This window comes from Monopterus albus, unplaced genomic scaffold, assembly GCF_001952655.1.
Source record: "Monopterus albus unplaced genomic scaffold, M_albus_1.0 scaffold517.1, whole genome shotgun sequence".
Classification (NCBI taxonomy): Eukaryota; Metazoa; Chordata; class Actinopteri; order Synbranchiformes; family Synbranchidae; genus Monopterus; species Monopterus albus.
Genome location: NW_018128397.1, coordinates 100,953 through 120,596, shown reverse-complemented (window position 1 = coordinate 120,596; position 19,644 = coordinate 100,953). Strand labels below are relative to the sequence as shown.

The following is a 19,644-nucleotide window of genomic DNA, read 5'->3' as shown; positions in this document are numbered from 1 at the left end:
ACCCGTTTTTACAGGCTTGCCGACACTCCCTCCACGGGTTCCGGGGAGCTTTGAGGGACTTCTGATGACATCCCCCAGAGATTTGCAGAACTTCTTTCCTTCTTCCCGGCACCAGATAACCCCAGCGTTACTTCTGTGTACTGCGTAGGCCACCACATGTCTCCTGTATTTCCATGTCTTGACCAGTACTGGGTGGTACCTGGTCGAAACATGCGTTTTCTGACATCAGATCCATCCAACCCTGTCAATGGATCTCCTTGCCTTTCCAGCCAATGACTCCAAGATCATCATCTTGTGCTTGATCTTGACTGAGACAGATCTTTTGTCTTCCTTGTCTCTCACGACTCCCAAGATTGTGGGCATTTCTTGCATGGAATACAGTTGGAACATGCGAGGCCCCTCACAGTAGCTCACGAAGGATGATCTTTCCTCAGATCAGCAAAACACAAGGAGTTATGTGAGAAACAACAGGTCCAATGATTTCTTAGTTACCAGCAAAGCAGTAATTGCGCTCAGCAAGCTTTTGCCCTTATTGCGGAGGTTCACGGCTGCAGAGTTGTTCGTCACTTCAGTCATTGTGAACCTTATGCAGTCCGAGCAGAAATGAAGAAGTTGATTCCTACTTTGTTGTCCTCTTACACCAAGGGACTCCCCTCTTTCCATGGCAGACCCCTGCTACAGGCTCTCTCTTTGGGGGTGACATGAGACTTCTGTGCATCTCCTCCTCCACATCCCCATCAGGATGATGGTCACGAACGCTACTAGCAGACACCCCAGTCCCATCAGGACATATTTGCCTATCACTTTAAGCCCCTTGGTGACAGGGTCCAGCAAGGTTTCAAATCCTTCTTCCACTGATCCAAAAACTGTTTGAGTGATAGAGACCACTCCCTCACACGTTTGTTCCACTGCAGCCTCTATCATTGAGCACTCATGACTGCCACACCATGGCATGTGAAAATGAGGTTCTTCACAGGTTCCATTTGTATACATGGCATTTCCTCCCAACCATGCATATCCCTGAATCTCCTTCCCATCACAAAGTGACTTCCTGAATGCATGGCCTTCAAATCTCATTTGCTCCATACTAGCTACACAGGGAACTATTTCACCAGCAATACTCCATCTGTTCTTCATTTTCCCCAGTAATATGGACAGGCACTCTTGTTCTGTATTGTGACTGCCTCGTTGCCAGATCTTCTCGGCCTTAGAGCTGTTGTCCTGAGGATTTTTCTTAACCCTATGCCACACTGCCCCCTGCATGAAGGTATCAAACTCTGTACTGATGTACAAAGGGGTTGTTCATAGGTGGAGCTCCTTTTCACTTCCTCATCTGCAGAGTCAGACACAGACTCAAAATGCCAGGTTAGTAACTTTATTCAATATCATTCTTTCACTTATTATCCAGATCAGAGAGAGCTCAACACAAAAAGTCCTATTTTTAAATTAGCATCGTGCCCACCCATGGACTCCGTTTTCACAATATGGGGGGGGTGTTTTGGGCCGTCAACATGGATACAATCGAGAAAGTATGTGTTTTAACGAAAGTATGCGTTTTCGCGTTTCTGTGTACTGAAAACAGAAAAATACAAAAATGGATGAATGGACACTGGATAAATTACATTACCTTAGTGTGGTTGAGTTCCAGGTGGAGCATGTCTTTCCTAAGCTTGACAGAAAATACTGTTTTATACTGTTAAATTACAGTTCTCTACTGTTAATTGTTAATCTACTGAATTACCTGTTAATTTACATGTGAGTGATGGTTATTTTACAGTATTTTACAGTTATTAATAAATACAGCACGATACTGTTTTAAATCCACCGTATATTTACAGCAATTTGTTACAGTGTACTCCTCGGGGCCCATCAGCTGGCTTCCTCCCTCCCATGCACAGCCGCTCTTTCACTGTCACCGAGTCATGCTGTCTCATTCTATCATAAGCCCACGTTCTCTCATAGCCCTAACTGGCCTCCGTTTCCAACACAAAGACAACCCTTGAAACAAGAACATTGTTTTGTTGTGTTCTGTTCAACAACTTAGCAACAAGAGTGGAGGGAGTGAAACAAGAATGAGAACTTTGCTCCTGCTGCTGAAGTTGCGTCACGAGGAGATAAAGTAGAAAGCACTTGTTTTTTAGATGCACCCACCCTCCTCCAGCTCCAGGAGGTGATAAACTGCCATCATCTTCTATCAAAGACTCAAGCAGCTGCTCAAACCGGGATCCCCAGATCACCTCAAACGACAGCTTAGCAAAGATTAATCAGATATTCTGGAAGGCTCTTTACTGACCACTGAGATGTGTGACAGATGTCAGACAGACATGGCTCCACTTATCACTGTGACGAATGGGTGGATGCTGAACTTGGATGGATGCCTCAGATACTGCTGAGACTGCTCACATAGATGAGCATGGACAGTTCATGCATGTGCAGCAGTGGTGGAACATACAATTACTCAAATAGTACAGTATACTATATTAAAAAAAGCTTTAGGTACTTTAACTTTACTTTTTATTTTATGCTACTTTAGAGTGAAGCGCTCTTATCTCTGTTTGACAGTTGTTCCTAATTTGTAGCTTTTGCATATTGTATATATAAAACATGAACAGTTTAAATAATAGTTACTTACATATTAATAACAGTCCGATAATAAAACACTGAAGATTCATCATAAATAATACTGATAATCCTAATGACACATTTCAGTACTACTTATGTATCTCTGTGTACTTTACTGTCTTCAGATTTGTTGTTATGCCCAACCCACAGCTAAAGATATTCAGGTATATGAAACAGACAAAAGGAACAAGAATTGTCATTTGAGGATCCCGAACCGATACACTTCTGATGTGTTTGCTGAAAAATTATGAATTTTTTTTAACTATGTGCTGTTTCAGGTCTGTAAAGCTGTGAGAATTGCAGGAGACAGATCCTGGTGCAGCAGAGGGTGAGGTATTCAAGCTTTTATTACCTACTGTTGTTTACAATCCAAAAACACTGTATTCTTCATTTGCAAAAAGCAAAAAAGATCTAAAATCAAGTATGTCAAATTAGCATAAAGTAAAATGTTGAATGCAGGACCTTTCTTTGCAATAAAGTAATTTTACATAGTTATGCTGCAGCTTTAATTTCAATAAAGAATATTAGTACTTGTTCCCCCCAGATCTATAGCCACATGATAAAAATGTACACACATCTCCCTGATGTCTGGTAATTTACCATATTATTCATAATGTTGTAGGTTGACAGCAAAGAAATGCAAACTCAAAAGAGAAAAGAGCAAGCTAATGAATGTGCATGTGATATTTACGTTACATTTAAGACCTCATATGAGGTAGGGACTATAACAGGATCAGGATTGAGTGGGCATGTAGCATGAAAGCATTTAATGGGCGATCTTTAATCTCAGATGTAGGTGTTCCACATCATCCACATCATGATCTGTCCCCGATCTCTCTCTTTACGGAGACAGCCTTGAGGAACTGTTCACTGCAGGTGCCACTTTGTGCAAAGCCCCCTACCAGCCAAACCTCTGATGGCATATTCATCAACTCCAACTGCTGAATTAATGTAACTGAGAATTTCTTAATAGGGTGAAATGATGGATAGCATATATGAATACACAGAACACGTCTTAGTGTAAACTAAGATTTTAAAATTAAAATAAGAACATCTGTTTTTACTTTTAATGTAAGAAAACCACGGTTTTCATAGAATTAATACACACCTTAATTAAGAAAACAAGATTTACAAAACATGTAAAGATTCAAAATGTAGCTCTTATTTCAATCACAAGGCTGTAACCTGTGATCAGAAGGACACTCCACTCTCGGAGTGCACAAACATTGCTACACACACACACACAGGTCTTCATGAGTACAGTGCCATGCATACTGTGACACCAATCCACTAATCAGTAGGATCAGATGATGTCTCCCATTCATCCTCACACAACAACAAAAAATAAAAACAGCACAATGCCTTCCTTCCCACAGTAATAATCCACAGCTCTGAGCTCTGACCACTTGCTTCCCTCACAGAGTTAGGAGGCTTCCTAGCAGTGAATAGCAAACATAAAAACCTTAATAGCCACAATAAAATAAACATCAGATATCCTGTCAGCAGCCGTAGAAGCTGATGTGATGTGGTATAACGGCTAGAAAATCAAAGCGTAAACTGAACAATCAACTGTTGTTGCTCGGTGCCTGTTGTTACTAGAGCTCTTAAAATTCTCTGAGAAATGACAGGTTGTGTTCAGGGAGTTTTATTTTTTAATCTGTACAAAATGGGGAAAAACATTTTGTTTCTCCATGTTGTGTTTCTTGGCCAGCTGCAGTGACATCCTCACATTGACAACGCTTCAGGAAATTTCTGTCTCGCACACAACCAAACCACCAATTGTATTCAGTTTTTGTACAGATTAAACAAACAATTAGCAAGCGTATTAATTAGCAAGGTTTAGAGGTGCCAGATGGATTGTTTTAAACCTTTTGGCACAGTCAGGTGATCCGTTTCCACATCACTAACTGTCACCTGGCCCCAGTTTCATATCTAAAATATGAGTGGCACTAATCTTTCCTTTGAATTCTTGACCAGAAAGTGATTAATCATATTTCCAAAAATGTCAGACTGCTCCTTCAAACCAGAGTGGGAAGTTCATTCTGTTATAGTCGCTCACATACGGGAGGGTGAATGAGCGAAAACAAAAGCACAGACCCAGAGGACTGACTTCGGTGCAAGCAGGTTTAATGAATGCTGTACAGATATTTACAAGTGAAATGACAAAAAGGCAGGAATACTGAAAAAAATATAATCTATGGAACTGGGTGTCGATCAGCACGGTACTGCCACTATTGGAATATGGAGAAGCTGGGCCAAGCTGTGGAAACAGAATAGGTCACTTGAGGTGAAGCCGGCTGTGGAGACAAGTAGAGGATGATGGTGAAAAAAGGCAGTTTGTAGGACTGTACATCGACCTGGCTGGTGGAGAGTGGAAAGGCGAGGAGGTGTATGGTCCAGGGATGGCGGTCCGTAGTTACGGTGGTTAGGAGGAGCAAGAGATTTGAAACAAGGAACCGGGTAAGGCATGTACAAATCCAAGGTATGGACGGGTGGTACGAAAACAAACAAAAACAATAGTACAGTATATACAAAGAAGAGATATTAAAGTGGTGCTGGTTGTCTGCATGGGAGCTATGACAAACTGCAAGGGAGTGGTATGTGAGCAGGGTACAAATAAGGTGAAGGACTAATTGAATGCAGCTGGTGTTGACTGGGGAATGTGTGGAATGTGGCGTGATCCGAAACCGAAATCAAAGAGAGGAAGGTGAGAGGCAGGTGCAGCCGGGCAAATCTGACACATTCTCAACAACTGGTTCAAAGCACATTTTGTAGTTGAGTATATCTTCACCCTTTGGATAAATATATTTGTATCATATGGAACAATATGGGTCATTAATATATGTACTTCAAATATAAAGAGTTGGTGACCCCAAATTACAAAAATCATTTCTCTCTTGCTGTAAGCCTTCCCTCTTAGGCTAGTGGTTAAGGCGCAGTGCTCTCGCCGCTGCGGCCCGGGTTCGATTTAGGGTTGTGTCAGTTAAGGCATCCGGCGTAAAACATGCGCCAAATGTCAACATGCGAGTCGTCAGTATGACGATTCACTGTGGCCACCCCTAAACAGGAAAAGCCGAAAGTGACTTTCTTTTTATTTCTCTCTTGCTGTCATCTGCTTTCACAAAAGACTAATTCTTCTTTATGAAGTAGTTCCAAGAAAACTATCCTCAGTGAGGTTTGTATGACCAGGACATTGTCTCTGGATTAAATAATGTAAAAAAATGGTATTCATCAGTGTTTTGGGGTAGAGGCCCAAATATTTCAAACCTTGTCAAATATAATCAACCTACTGTAACCACTTGTGTTGTTAAACCTCAGTAAATGAGAAAATGCTTTTATTTTGTAATTTGGCTGAACCAGCTCTTTAAGTATAAACTTGTTTCTGGCCACTGGTTGGTTCCACCAGAGTGCAAATTTGACAGCAACATATTTATAACGTTGTACACACATATACACTGTTGTGTATTGACAGCAGCTCGTTCTCACAGACTCCAACTCTGATGTGAGCATGGGGCAACCTGCACATGCTGCCCCATTGTACCCTTCAGGAAGATGATGATCACAAGAAGGCAGACACACACGGGTGCACATGCATACTTTGAGCCAGCACACCCACCCACACGTGGCCATGCAAATAGAGTATACACTTATATGTACAGTTACCTTCACTGAACTTCAAACTTCAGAAGACTGTAAATTCAGTCTGCGGTATTTACCCATTTAGAAGTTTTCTTGTGTTCTCACACAGTGCAGATCTTCCTACACTCTTTTTTGGTCATTTTTTAATCAGCTCAGTGTCACTCCTAAATGCTCTCTGCTTTACACACCCTTATTTCTGAGCATACGACTGAATAGCATTGAATCCCTCTGTGGGGAAAATGCTGTATTATGGCTTGTTCAAATGCTCAAGAAGATGTTATACATTTGTACGTGCAGGTGTTTTGGTTTAGAGCAGATCATGTATTCGTGCTTGAGCTGATCCACATAGTTCTCACAAATACCAGACCATGAGTATGCAGAAAGGTTTGTGATGGCGCCTGGCTCTGTCTGGTAGACAGAGACTGATAACAGGGATTGAATTCTTGAACTGCCACAGTACCAACTTGACTGTATAAATAGGCTCAGTTGAGACTGCCTCTCTGAGCATTGTTTTCATGCAACTGAACTGTATGTATTGAATGCTCCCTTGCTGCAAGTATTAAAATCCTTATATAAAGAAAATCAGCCTCGGTCTACTCAGTCCGTTTGTTTATGATAAAATAACCCTAACACCCTCCTTATCTGCATGGCTTCTGCACGACACATCTCAATGCAACTGGCATCAGAGTTGGATTTGTGTAAAGTGCTACAACTGGTTATTGAAAGAGAAATTGGAAAACTTGTGATCAAATTAGTGAAAGTAATTTCAAACATACTCTTGCAGTCGTTATCATGCTCACAAACCTCTTTCACACACACAAGCACACACATACAGGAAATTTGTACTTCAGCTCTCCTTACTAAGTGGCCCATATTTATCTGCCTGACCTAATATTTTTATATTGGCAGAGGAGAAGATGCTTGAATGTCTTTTTAAATGTGACATTGCACAGAGCGTAGCAGGCAGGGTTGATGGTGCTGTTGATGTAGCACAGCCAGTAACCAATAGTCCACACTGTGCTTGGGATGCAGCTGGAGCAGAAGGTGTTAATAAGCACCATTACATTATAAGGAGTCCAGGTGGCTATAAAAGCTACCAGGATGGCCATTATGGTGTGGGTCACTTTTTACTCCCATGACGGTGCTGCCATCTTCTTCTTGTTGGGAGGCTGCTTTATAATTTTCTGAGCCACACGATTCTGCTGCTCTGTGGCTGGGGCAGTCTCCATGGAGAATGGTGTATAACAGTCACCCTTGGGTGCTTTAGTCTTGATCTTGATGCAGGTCAGCTTGGAGCTCCCCGCCTTGGCTCTTGGATGTGGGAGTGGCTGGTTTGTCTCAACACTGAAGTTAGCAGCAGAGGGTGCCACCTTCTCCTTCTGGTTGGATGCAGCCACACCGCAGGATGTAGAGTCATTGGAGCTTTCCTTCTCTTCTCCATGAGCACAGTTCTCCCTTGCGCCATCAACCCCTTCAATTTCTCCCTCAGCATTTGTTGAGGAAGGTCCTTTACCATTCTGCAGTTTTCCGTCATGCTGGTTGACTCGATCATCAGTGTTCTGGCTCAGGGAACATCTGGTGTCCTCCCCTGGTATGTTGTTGTTGTTGGGTTTTGGCATGTTGTTCCTCCTCTGGCCAGGCGACAGGGGTTCTGGGTTGGCCCCTGATGTCTTGCGGTGTTCCTTCTTCACACGGCTCTTGCTTGATCTTGAGATCTGCCAGTAGAGCTGAATCATGATGATGACAGGCAGGTAGAAGGCGGCGATGGCTGTGCCAAATGTGATGGCAGCATTAGAGAAGAACTGGATGTAGCACTCCTTCTCCGGTACTGTCCGCCCACCAACTATGAACTGCCAGAAGAGAATGGCAGGCGCCCACAGGATGAAAGACAAGACCCAGGCTGCAGCAATCATCATTCCTGCCATCTTGGTGGTCCTTTTGACAGGGTAGCTGAGGGGCTTGGTCACACAGAAGTATCTGTCAAAGCTTATGATGAGAAGATTCATGACAGATGCATTACTGACAACATAGTCCAAGGCTAACCACAGGTCGCACACCACCGGCCCCAGAGGCCAGTAGCCCATTACTATGTAGACTGTATACAAGTTCATAGAGCACAGTCCGATGATTAGGTCAGCACATGCGAGGCTGAATAAAAAATAGTTGTTGACAGTGTGTAAGTTCCTATTAACTTTGATGGAAAACATGACCAAAATATTTCCAATAACTGTAATCAAACTGAATAAACTGGCCACCAACACAATGAACACCACCTCCACAGTCTTGTAGGCACTTCTGCTCTCTTCCACAACGTCTGTGGTGTTGCCTTCAGAGGCATTCCAGTAGGTGAAATTGAATACATCCATGGCATTTGGTCTGTTGTTGCCACCTCCTTCTCAGATAGAACCTAGAAAAGAGAATAAAAGAGACTATTTGTAAAGAAGAGTAAAATACAATTGTCAGCTTCAGCCTTCTAATCATGTGAAGAATTCTGAGTGGAAAATATAATAGGGCCATGAGTAAAGTACAGTTAGATTATGCTATTAGGTTCAAACTGGCACAGCCTCTGAAATACTGAATGTGAAACTTTCTAATATAAAGTTTCCTAGATATAAAATTCAAGGTGGCAAAACTTATTTTCCACAGCCAGGAGCTCCAAAACCTGGCCTGACGGTTTCTACGTGCGTGAAAGAACTAGCAATGATCAAGGCAGACGCTTACATCGCCTTGGTCTGGGCCAGACGGACTGAAAAAGTGGCACCCGAACATACAACATAAACTACAGCCAACTAGCATGTGTTCTGTTGCCTGTGTGCACGAGCGCCGTTAGGGGGGGAAAGTTAGGACGATTCTAAGGGCCCACGAACTCTGGGGGCCCACAGAGACTAGCTTTGGGTGAGGTAGAGGGCCCAACTTCAAATTTTTTCATAGGGCCCAAAACTGCTAGCGGCGCCCCTGCCTGTGTGAGAAATATTTCCCCCTCCCAGCACATCGCGTTATCTCTATTCGCTATGCGTAAATAAAAAAGAGCTAGACTGTAAATATACAAGTTGTAAACAAATCAGGTCTTGTTCACAACAGCTGCTACCAATCAGCCTTTTTTTCTTCTTCCCAAGAATATGTCTGATAAGAAGGTGCAAATGATACTGCCATTCTCTGCCCTTGGTCTCTGTTGCTGATGAGACCTGACCTCGATTCAATATGCTGAATTGGCTGAAAAGCCCTTGACAAGGTCTAGCTAGTGCCAAATGTGCGGGTCACACCAGGAGCACGGCTACCCATCATGTTGCTGTGTCACAGTCCTATAGCCATACTGCACAGCTACAGAGCCATGCCATTTCTCTTTAATGCACATCTATAAGTCACAGACTCCCTGTAAGAAATGCAACACCAAAATGTGCTTATATTGTGCACTACAATCCAGATCTTTGTAACCCCTTGTGTGCTTACTATGTCCTACACACATCAGACTAAAATGCTGCTAGAGTCCCCTCTCACTCAATCGTTTTTATGACTTTTGGAAGGAAAGATTGTGGTTCTGCTGCATGAAAATCTGACATCCTGCAGAGCCATCAACCACCACAACCTCAATGCTCCAAGCTTGGTATATACAATATAAGACACCTTGCTAAGTTTGCTTTGAACAAAAACTGCAAGGTGTGGATTTGTCCAAAATAAAACTTCCAAAGATATAGGCTTGTGTCACTGCGTGAGCATCTGCTGGCCGAGAAAGTGCTGGCGACTTGCACTCAACTTAGATTATGACTATTTTTTTAACATTTTGCCAGCACTTTGCTAAGGTCTCATTTATTTTCTCTGAGGCTGCCACTTTTAGACGCCATATTTTTTTCATATCATGGTTGATATGAACACTTTATTGTCCTGCACTCTGGGCTATGAGAGAAGACAAACGCAAAAAAAAAAATCCCAGAGACCACTGGGCCCACAACACAGACACAGGGGGAACGGGACCAAACAGGCAAAAGAAAAAATAACCCCCCAAAAAACATAGTCCTTATCCATGAGGTGACCCAGAAAAACAGCTCGGAAGAGTGGCCGCTGTGCCAGGCAAGAGTCCGGGGGGCCGCTCGGGAGGGCCGCCGTGGTACCAGGCAAGAGTCCAGGGAAGCTGTGGTGCCAGGCAAGAGTCCAGGGAGGCCACTGGGAAGGACGGCCGCAGGTCCAGGCAGGAGACCGGAGAGGCCACTCGGGAAGACGACCTCGGGGCCAGGCAGGAGACCGGAGAGGCCGCTCGGGAGGACGACCTTGGGGCCAGGCAGGAGACCGGAGAGGCCGCTCGGGAGGGTGACCTCGGCGCTCATGGTAAGTATATGTTAAATAGTTAAAGCAAAATACTGTACAGTTGATACTGTACATTGACTTTTCATGAACCATAACATTAGGTCTGTCTAATTCTGTGTACACAGGAGTCAGTGCAAAAGTTGGTTGGCACTTGTCACTCTGCAGCGCATTGTGTGTCTTCTGTGAATCTGTTTGTTTCATCATTCTACTGTCAGAGCATAAATGTGTCATTCAGTGGAAAAACCTGTGTAAAAGAACTGAAAACTGATCATGAGGAGAAGTTAGAGATTTTTTTTTTTGACAAATTCAACAGCCCCCCTAATCTTGGTGTGATATCACCATTCTAGCCTCTGAATGTTTCTCTTCATAGAGACCAATGTACAGTATTTCTCATTTTTGACAATTTTAACAGATGTACAAACAAAATGAAATCATTTGAAAAGGATGAATGAATTTTTAAAGTTTAACATACAGTAGAACAACCTCATAGTCAGAGAGCCTGTGACACTGTCACTGGTTCACTGTTTGTCCTTCCTTAGACCTCTTTTAATAGATACTAACCACTGCAGACCAGGAACACCCAACAAGACCTGCTGTCAGGGAGATGCTCTGACCAGTTATCAGCCATCACAGTTTGGCCCTTGTCACAGTCACTTATGTGTGCAGTTGAAAGCTTCATGTAAATACAACAAGATAAATGGGTTTTATTGAAAGCTGTGAGGTCAAATGTTGCTTTCACAGATATTTTGATATGTTCCCTCATTTAGAAATTCCCATAGTTAAGTCAGAATTGTAACCCGTGACCTGATTCTAGTAATTACTTTTTATTTTAGCTTGTTCTTCTCAGAGCTTTGATTAAGCAATAGCCCAGATGTGAAGCATATGTGGCCTTAATTTGTGGTCACCCGGACACATATCACTTGCTTTCTGTTAGGACTGGAGGTCAGAAAGTGGGACATTTCATGAAGCTATTCTTGGCCCTGCTTTGGACTCATTCACATTCTCTAATTGTCCAATGAGTCAATACATGACAAAAGATGAACAGCAGTCCTTTGTCTACCAAAGCAAATAGCAAACACTGAGCATACGCTTCACACAGCAAAAGGGAATGGTCCATATGTTGCCATTTACAACCTGATTAAAACCAAGAAGGAAATTTTCCATACGGGGTCAGATGTTCATTATGTCCGGTCGTTACACACCAAACAGGATAAGGATAAGGATAATCACCTGTATTGGCCAAGTCTGTTACACACAAGGAATTTGTATCCTTTCAGTAATTCAGTCTGCTGCAGCATCCAATCCCACTCCACTTCCTCATCTCCAGTCTTGCCCTTTGAGACCTTCCCTGTGCAGAACATGGCCAATCTCGGCCTCACAATTAAGTTAAGCTTCCCAAATCACATGCGTAATGATATGCCAAGCTGTTTGTTTGTGCAAAGCCTCCTGTTATAACACCCTCTGTATGTTGGGTAAAGAAAGGGAATAAACTAGTTCCCCAATGTGTTTCTCTCATTTATTTAGATGCAGGCAAAATGTGATGTTTTGATTAAATGCTCTAATAAAAGAAAAAAACATTCTAAAGCATTCTGTTACCATATACTAAACATTTTCTTCCATCTGCCTCTGCAAGCATTTTTCGGCTGTCAGGGAGATGCTCTGACCAGTTATCAGCCATCACAGTTTGGCCCTTGTCACAGTCACTTATGTGTGCAGTTGAAAGCTTCATGTAAATACAACAAGATAAATGGGTTTTATTGAAAGCTGTGAGGTCAAATGTTGCTTTCACAGATATTTTGATATGTTCCCTCATTTAGAAATTCCCATAGTTAAGTCAGAATTGTAACCCGTGACCTGATTCTAGTAATTACTTTTTATTTTAGCTTGTTCTTCTCAGAGCTTTGATTAAGCAATAGCCCAGATGTGAAGCATATGTGGCCTTAATTTGTGGTCACCCGGACACATATCACTTGCTTTCTGTTAGGACTGGAGGTCAGAAAGTGGGACATTTCATGAAGCTATTCTTGGCCCTGCTTTGGACTCATTCACATTCTCTAATTGTCCAATGAGTCAATACATGACAAAAGATGAACAGCAGTCCTTTGTCTGCCAAAGTAAATAGCAAACACTGAGCATACGCTTCACACAGCAAAAGGGAATGGTCCATATGTTGCCATTTACAACCTGATTAAAACCAAGAAGGAAATTTTCCATACGGGGTCAGATGTTCATTATGTCCGGTGGTTACACACCAAACAGGATAAGGATAAGGATAATCACCTGTATTGGCCAAGTCTGTTACACACAAGGAATTTGTATCCTTTCAGTAATTCAGTCTGCTGCAGCATCCAATCCCACTCCACTCCCTCATCTCCAGTCTTGCCCTTTGAGACCTTCCCTGTGCAGAACATGGCCAATCTCGGCCTCACAATTAAGTTAAGCTTCCCAAATCACATGCGTAATGATATGCCAAGCTGTTTGTTTGTGCAAAGCCTCCTGTTATAACACCCTCTGTATGTTGGGTAAAGAAAGGGAATAAACTAGTTCCCCAATGTGTTTCTCTCATTTATTTAGATGCAGGCAAAATGTGATGTTTTGATTAAATGCTCTAATAAAAGAAAAAAACATTCTAAAGCATTCTGTTACCATATACTAAACATTTTCTTCCATCTGCCTCTGCAAGCATTTTTCGGAATCTAGTAGGTACTTGTTTAGTGTGCGTTAATCACTTGCAACTGGCTCTCCCTGTCTTATTTTCATGGGTAATTGGCTATGCAGCACATGGAACCGGCAACCTGCAAGTGTCAAAGAGGAAGGGGAACACTGGGATGGAAGCAAGCTGGATCACTCAGGCATGTCAAAAATGTTCCCTCTCCCTTCAGTTACTGTTTACTTATTTTCCTCTTTCCTCAAATGCACTATGCTCTGCTCAACCATTTCTCTCCATATATTTATTTATTTGAAAATATCCATCTTGAGCCATGCAGGTCTTTCCTCAATCTCTCTCATCTCTCCTTAATTTTCCTCCTCATTCTCACTCTCGCTTAGTCTGTAAGTGCACCCGTATCTTGAAAAGACCCCTGGAAACACTTGTGCAGTTTCCTGGAAGATCGTAGTGATGGATTTACACAGTCAGTCACAACAATCAGAGCAAATGTGGGGTTCAAAATAGACATCCACTCCTGGTGAGAGTTGTTTTTGAGCAGTGGGTCATACAGCTCACCAAGAAAAAGGGTGCAAACGTCTTCAATCACGCAGGATGGCTTTGAACCTTAGCTTCCCCGTTCATGTTGTTGTTTTTTTTTTTGCAAAATGTGATGTTTTGATTAAATGCTCTAATAAAAGAAAAAAACATTCTAAAGCATTCTGTTACCATATACTAAACATTTTCTTCCATCTGCCTCTGCAAGCATTTTTCGGAATCTAGTAGGTACTTGTTTAGTGTGCATTAATCACTTGCAACTGGCTCTCCCTGTCTTATTTTCATGGGTAATTGGCTATGCAGCACATGGAACCGGCAACCTGCAAGTGACAAAGAGGAAGGGGAACACTGGGATGGAAGCAAGCGGGATCACTCAAGCATGTCAAAAATGTTCCCTCTCCCTCTCAAGATATGATAGAGCCTTTCCAATGAATTATGCGCAACCAAATGCCATTCAGTAGATGCCCAAATTAGCAGCTTGTGCTACTTCACAAATATATTATGTGCTTTGCATGCGGGTTTATGATTACCAGAGCTCTGAGGACTTTTTAACTTGTCAGAATGTGCATGATGCCTATTAATTACCAGAGTATTTACCTGTTCTCTTAAATCAAATATGCTGCCAGTCCATGCATTATCACTGCACGATGAAAAATAGTTTAGTTATTTTCAAGCAGCAAAACTTGACTGACTGATTTGTAGGTCTCATGTTGTTCATGATCAGAACTTGATCAGTCCTGCTCCTCTGGCACGCACTTTATCTGCAGGTGGCAATGGGGGTAGTGTGTCAAAGTGGGCCTCATCAATTTTGTCATTTTAAGCACAATCAATACCACTTCCCCACCAACCAAACACCTCTGAATACCAACCCCCCACCCCCTGCCACTAAGTTGAACATTTCAATCAATATCTCACTGCAGGCTAAAAACGTGCAGAGGCAACATAAAAATCTAAGTAGAATTGAATGCTTGGTAACACTTTATTTTACAGGTCCAGTACTTCCAAATAATTTCTTGAAAGTTTCCTGTAAAGAACCAAGTAGTTTGGTCCTAATTACAGACAAAAAGGCAAAGTTCTAAGACTCTTTTTTGTTAGTTCATTGATTTGTGTTGTTCATTATTGACTACCAGATCAATTATCACGAAAGAAATAGATCAATTAAAATGAGTGTTTTATTTATTATTTGAAATGTTTTTCATTTATGCTGGACACTTGGCATGTATAGTTCACTTTGTCTTCTGAATAAAAGCCTCGAGTGTGTGCTTAGCATTTAGACATAACTAGAAGTGTACCAACAGCTCACTCTATTTTTACCTAAGATTTGTGCCAAATTATAAGGCTCTTTCTGGGAGACTTCTTAGGAAATAAACTAGAATTTACAGACCTGTAAAATAGTGTTGTCGAATGCTGTACAGTATACTGAAAATGACAACACACTCTGCAGGAACAGTATACATTCATGTTAAATGCCACAAGTCTAAACAAAGTCACATTTCTCTGAAAGCAGCCACATGTTTGCAGGATTGAATGTGCACTTCTGTTATTAAATCTCATGGCCTGATCATCAAAAAATTAAAACCCTGTTTAAACTAAACTCAGGTTAGCACTGCTCAGTTAGTGCTACAATACAATTAGTAAAATAAAAAGGATTTTATCTTTAAGCAGAGCATTTCCAGCAGCTTTATCCCCACAGCCCCATTAAACACTGGATAATTTTCATATATGGCCTGCCATCAGCTTCCAGACTGCTCTAATCCATGAGAGCAAGCCTCTGGCCAATGTACCTGTAAATTAGTCTACCTAAAAAAAAAAATTAATTTAGCTCAGAGAGTTTTGATATGTGCATCTAGGTGCTTGGCCCTGGAAATGATTGCATTAAGGATTATAAGACAGACCTCAATTCCCTCATGCAGCACAGGCTAACAGATGATGTTTGGCACAGCGTTGCATACTGTAGCTACCATGTTACGAGTGGGTATGTGGAGAGCACACCCCTGTGCCTGCCTGTCTGAGCATGTGTGCACTCTTATCTTGAGCCAGCCAGGGTGAGTGTAGGGCCGGGTGGTCGGGTTTCCTAATTGGTGCAATTACTCCTACAATTCTTGCCCTCAGAGGCCGGTGCTGCCCTCTCCTGTTAATCTGTGCCAGGGGTTTGGCTGGATTGACACAGAACTGACTTAACAGTCCTTTTGGGGGTGCTGTGCAAACCAACACACACACAAAAAAGTAGACAGATGGATAAACAGTCACTTATACAGTTGAACACATACACAACCAGGCATACAGTCTCAGGCAAGTGAGAGAAACCGATATGGAGCAAGCCAGACAAATGCGCACACACATCTGCACACAAGCTTGGTTCAAAGAGCTGCATCTCCATTTTAAATATGGTTCTGGACAGCATCGATAAGATGGAGAGGAGTTGGTAGTGTTGCTGGTGGAACAGCATCAGACAGTGGTGTGTGTGTGTGTGTGTTTGCAGATACCATGTAGTTTAGGAGTGTGTGCTAACATTATCAAAGTGAAAAGTGAGGTTGTTGATATCAAGTGCTTGCACATTGCTATAAATTATGTTCTTATTGTCTGACATCTGACCTGATAGGGGAATGTTTGAGACACTACATTTATCTATCATCACTTTACATTTACAAGGTTATAACAGCAAAGCACATTGTTACCTAGGTCCACACCTAGCAGACACTGAGCAACACTCACTCGAGGTCCTGTTTCTGTTTTGATCTCTACAAACTGCTGAAGACAAAATCTGGCTCTTCAACTGCTAAATGCTCAACTCTGTTCACCAGTTAACTTCATCTTTCTGTCATTGGTGCTGAGCAGGTAGTGAATGGGTTATTCACAGTTTTGTTTAATGCAGCTGCCTGCTCCTGGAAATGAAGCTGATGAGACTCTGACAATAAAACCAGAAGAATAACATAATGGGCAGTAAAACCAAAGTAAAAATGGAAAGACATAAACACTCTACAGTGGTCCTATGAACTATAGAGTAGATAATATATTTGATACTTGTATAGAAATATGATTAATGTAGTTTAAAATAAAGACCAAATTTGTGACTGGAGATCTTCAAAATGAAACTGAATGATTTAAATAAAAAAGTGAGCCATGATTCACACTGTAATTGGAATGCTATAAAGTTCAAATAACAGGTAAATACTGCATCTAAAACATCTCATGTCAACACGAATGACTACTTACCTGACAGTTTTAATATTCCTTCTGCAATTCAGTCCATCGTGTGCTCTAAACTCCCCTGATGCTAACTGCTACACGTATATATCACAGTGTGAGCGTAGCACATTACGCAGTGGGTGTGTGATCATTCACACGTCATTACTGAGCTCATTTGTTTCTATTCATGTAGGACAAGCTTCTGTCCATTGACAAGTTAGAAAATGTCACATACTCATGCAATCATAATGGTCCAAAAATACAACCCATCTTTGGACTTCAGTGCACAAAATCACAGGTAGAGCTTTAAAAACACCAGGATTTGTGACAATATTATTAATTTGGCAAATTACTTGTATACATAATAAGCACATTATTTCAAATGGATTATGAATACTTAATCATCCTGCCAGCCTTGGAGAAGTGACTAGGTAGTGTGACAGGTACAGTATGCACCACAAAAAGAAGTAATTTGCATGTACGTACATTTCATAGGAAATCGCCAGCACTGACTGGCAGCAAGCGATTAAAAAAAAGAAAAAAAAATTGTTAATGTATAATCAATGTGTAACAGACAATATTTGCATTCGGGGGACATAATATGAAAGTGACTCATTAAGAAATGGGAGCTGAGGATGACTTTATCTCTTGTGGGGTTTGACTTGGTGTCCTGAGTAAACACTCAAAGCTATCACAGCAGAGTCAGAGTGTGTTAGTACTTACAGTGGGCATTAAGCAGTCCGCTGGGCTTTCTCGCACTTGGATGGCATATTCAGAGAGTGTGTGTTCAGTGTAGCACAAAAAAGGCTTTTGTTGACAGAAGGAAGCAATGGGCATGTCTTCATGGTTAATAGCCATGACCACTGCACAAAAAAGGTAAATCAGAATGAGCGGTGGACGCAAATTGTGATGCCACAATAAATGTCAGTGGTTTTAGAAATATTTCTACAATATTTATGCAGCTATAGTATGGTTAAAAAGTTTGACTTCTTGTAGAAGGTACTTGTTCACATTCTTGCCAAGATTTAGATAAGATAAGATAACACTGTCATGGCTGGCTCTGTCCACTGGCTCTGGCCGAACTAATTCACATACACCAATCAGCAGTAACATTATGTCCACCTGCCTAATTCTATGTACACAGGAGTCAGTGCAGCAGTTGGTTGACACCTTTGTGGCTCTGCAGCTCATTGTGAATCTGTTTGCTTCCATTGTTCTATTCTCAGAAAGAGCACAAATGTGTCAACCATTCATTAAAAAACCTGTTTAAAAGAAGTGAAAACTGTGGTCGTGAGGAGAAGTTGAGTTAATTTTTTTTAGATGAATTCAACAGCCTCCCTGCTCTAGGTGTCATATCACCACTATAGAATGAATAAAAAAAAAAAAGAATGAATTATATGGCCAAGTATGTTTTTACACACACAAGGAATTTGTTTCCGGTACAGAACCGATGGCAGCCATCTGTGGTGCCAATTCAGCCAATGGCTTTAACCATCGGGGGGCTTCATTGTCTTGCCCAAGGGCACTTCAACACACGGACGGCCGGCACCGAGACTCAAACCTCCAACCTTGTGGTTGGGAGACGACTGCTCTACCCACCGCACCACGGTCACTGCCACTGAATCTTTCTCATCATAGAGACCGCTGTACAGTATTTCTCATTTTTGACCATTTCAACAGAGGTTCAAACTAAATGAAACTGTTTGAAAAGGGATGAATGAAATTTAAGTTTAATCTACTGTGGCTCCCTCACACTGATTATTTGATTAGACACACCTGCCCTGATTGTCTGACACTCATCAGCTGCACCTCCTTTGTCTCACTCCTCATTTATACTCTGCTCACCCATCACTCCCCTGCTAGTTCTTTCTACGTCGTCAGACCTCCCTAGGATTATCGCTCTTTCTCGTTTATTCCGTTATTCTACGTACAGTATGTTTGTGTGTTCACTGCTTCCTTCTACGTTTGGACCTCTCCTCTGGATCCTGGCACCCTCAGCTCCACCAGCCACCACCATCACAGGTCGATGCACAGTCTCCAATTTAACTGTATCTCTCCTATTACCTCCTCAGTCAACCGGATCTCCTGCCTGACCAGCCCAGGAGTGATTCCTACCCCTGCAGCCCAGTCCATCATCACTCCACGTACCATAACTCCTGCTACTGCTGGTCGACACCCGGTTATATTCACCACTTCACTTTGTATATATTGATGCACTACTTATACACTGTAAATAAATCTTTGCTTGCACCGAAGCCAACCGCCTGGGTCTGCTGTTTTCACCGCTCGCTCACCCTTGTGTCGAGCGTTTCCTTAACAATCAACTTCTTCGCCTGTGAGCCTTGGGAGCCCGTGGCCCTGTTGCGACTCACTGTTTGTCCTTCCTTAGACCACTTTTAGTAGGTACTAACCACTGCAGACTAGGAACACTCAACAAGACCTGGTGTCTCTGACCCAGTTTTCAGCCATCAAAGTTTGGTCGGATCCTTATGCTGCCTTTTGTTCCTGCTTCCAACACATCAACTTTGATGACTGAAAGTTCACTTGCTGCCTAATATACCCCACACACTGACAGCGGCAGCGAGCTGCAACAGCTTTGCCTCATTTGTGTTTCCTTGGGCTTCTGTGTTTGCTTTTTTGCTATGTCTCTTTTCCGTAAACGCTTGTGGAGTTGGGCTACCAGGGATACA

At 42.2% G+C, this 19,644-nt stretch overlaps 1 pseudogene; it reads right to left on the bottom strand.

Moving 5' to 3' along the window:
• Positions 1-12: 12 nt before the first annotated feature.
• LOC109952926 (muscarinic acetylcholine receptor M2-like) lies at positions 13-17,765 on the bottom strand (annotated as a pseudogene).
• Between the last annotated feature and the right edge of the window lie 1,879 nt (positions 17,766-19,644).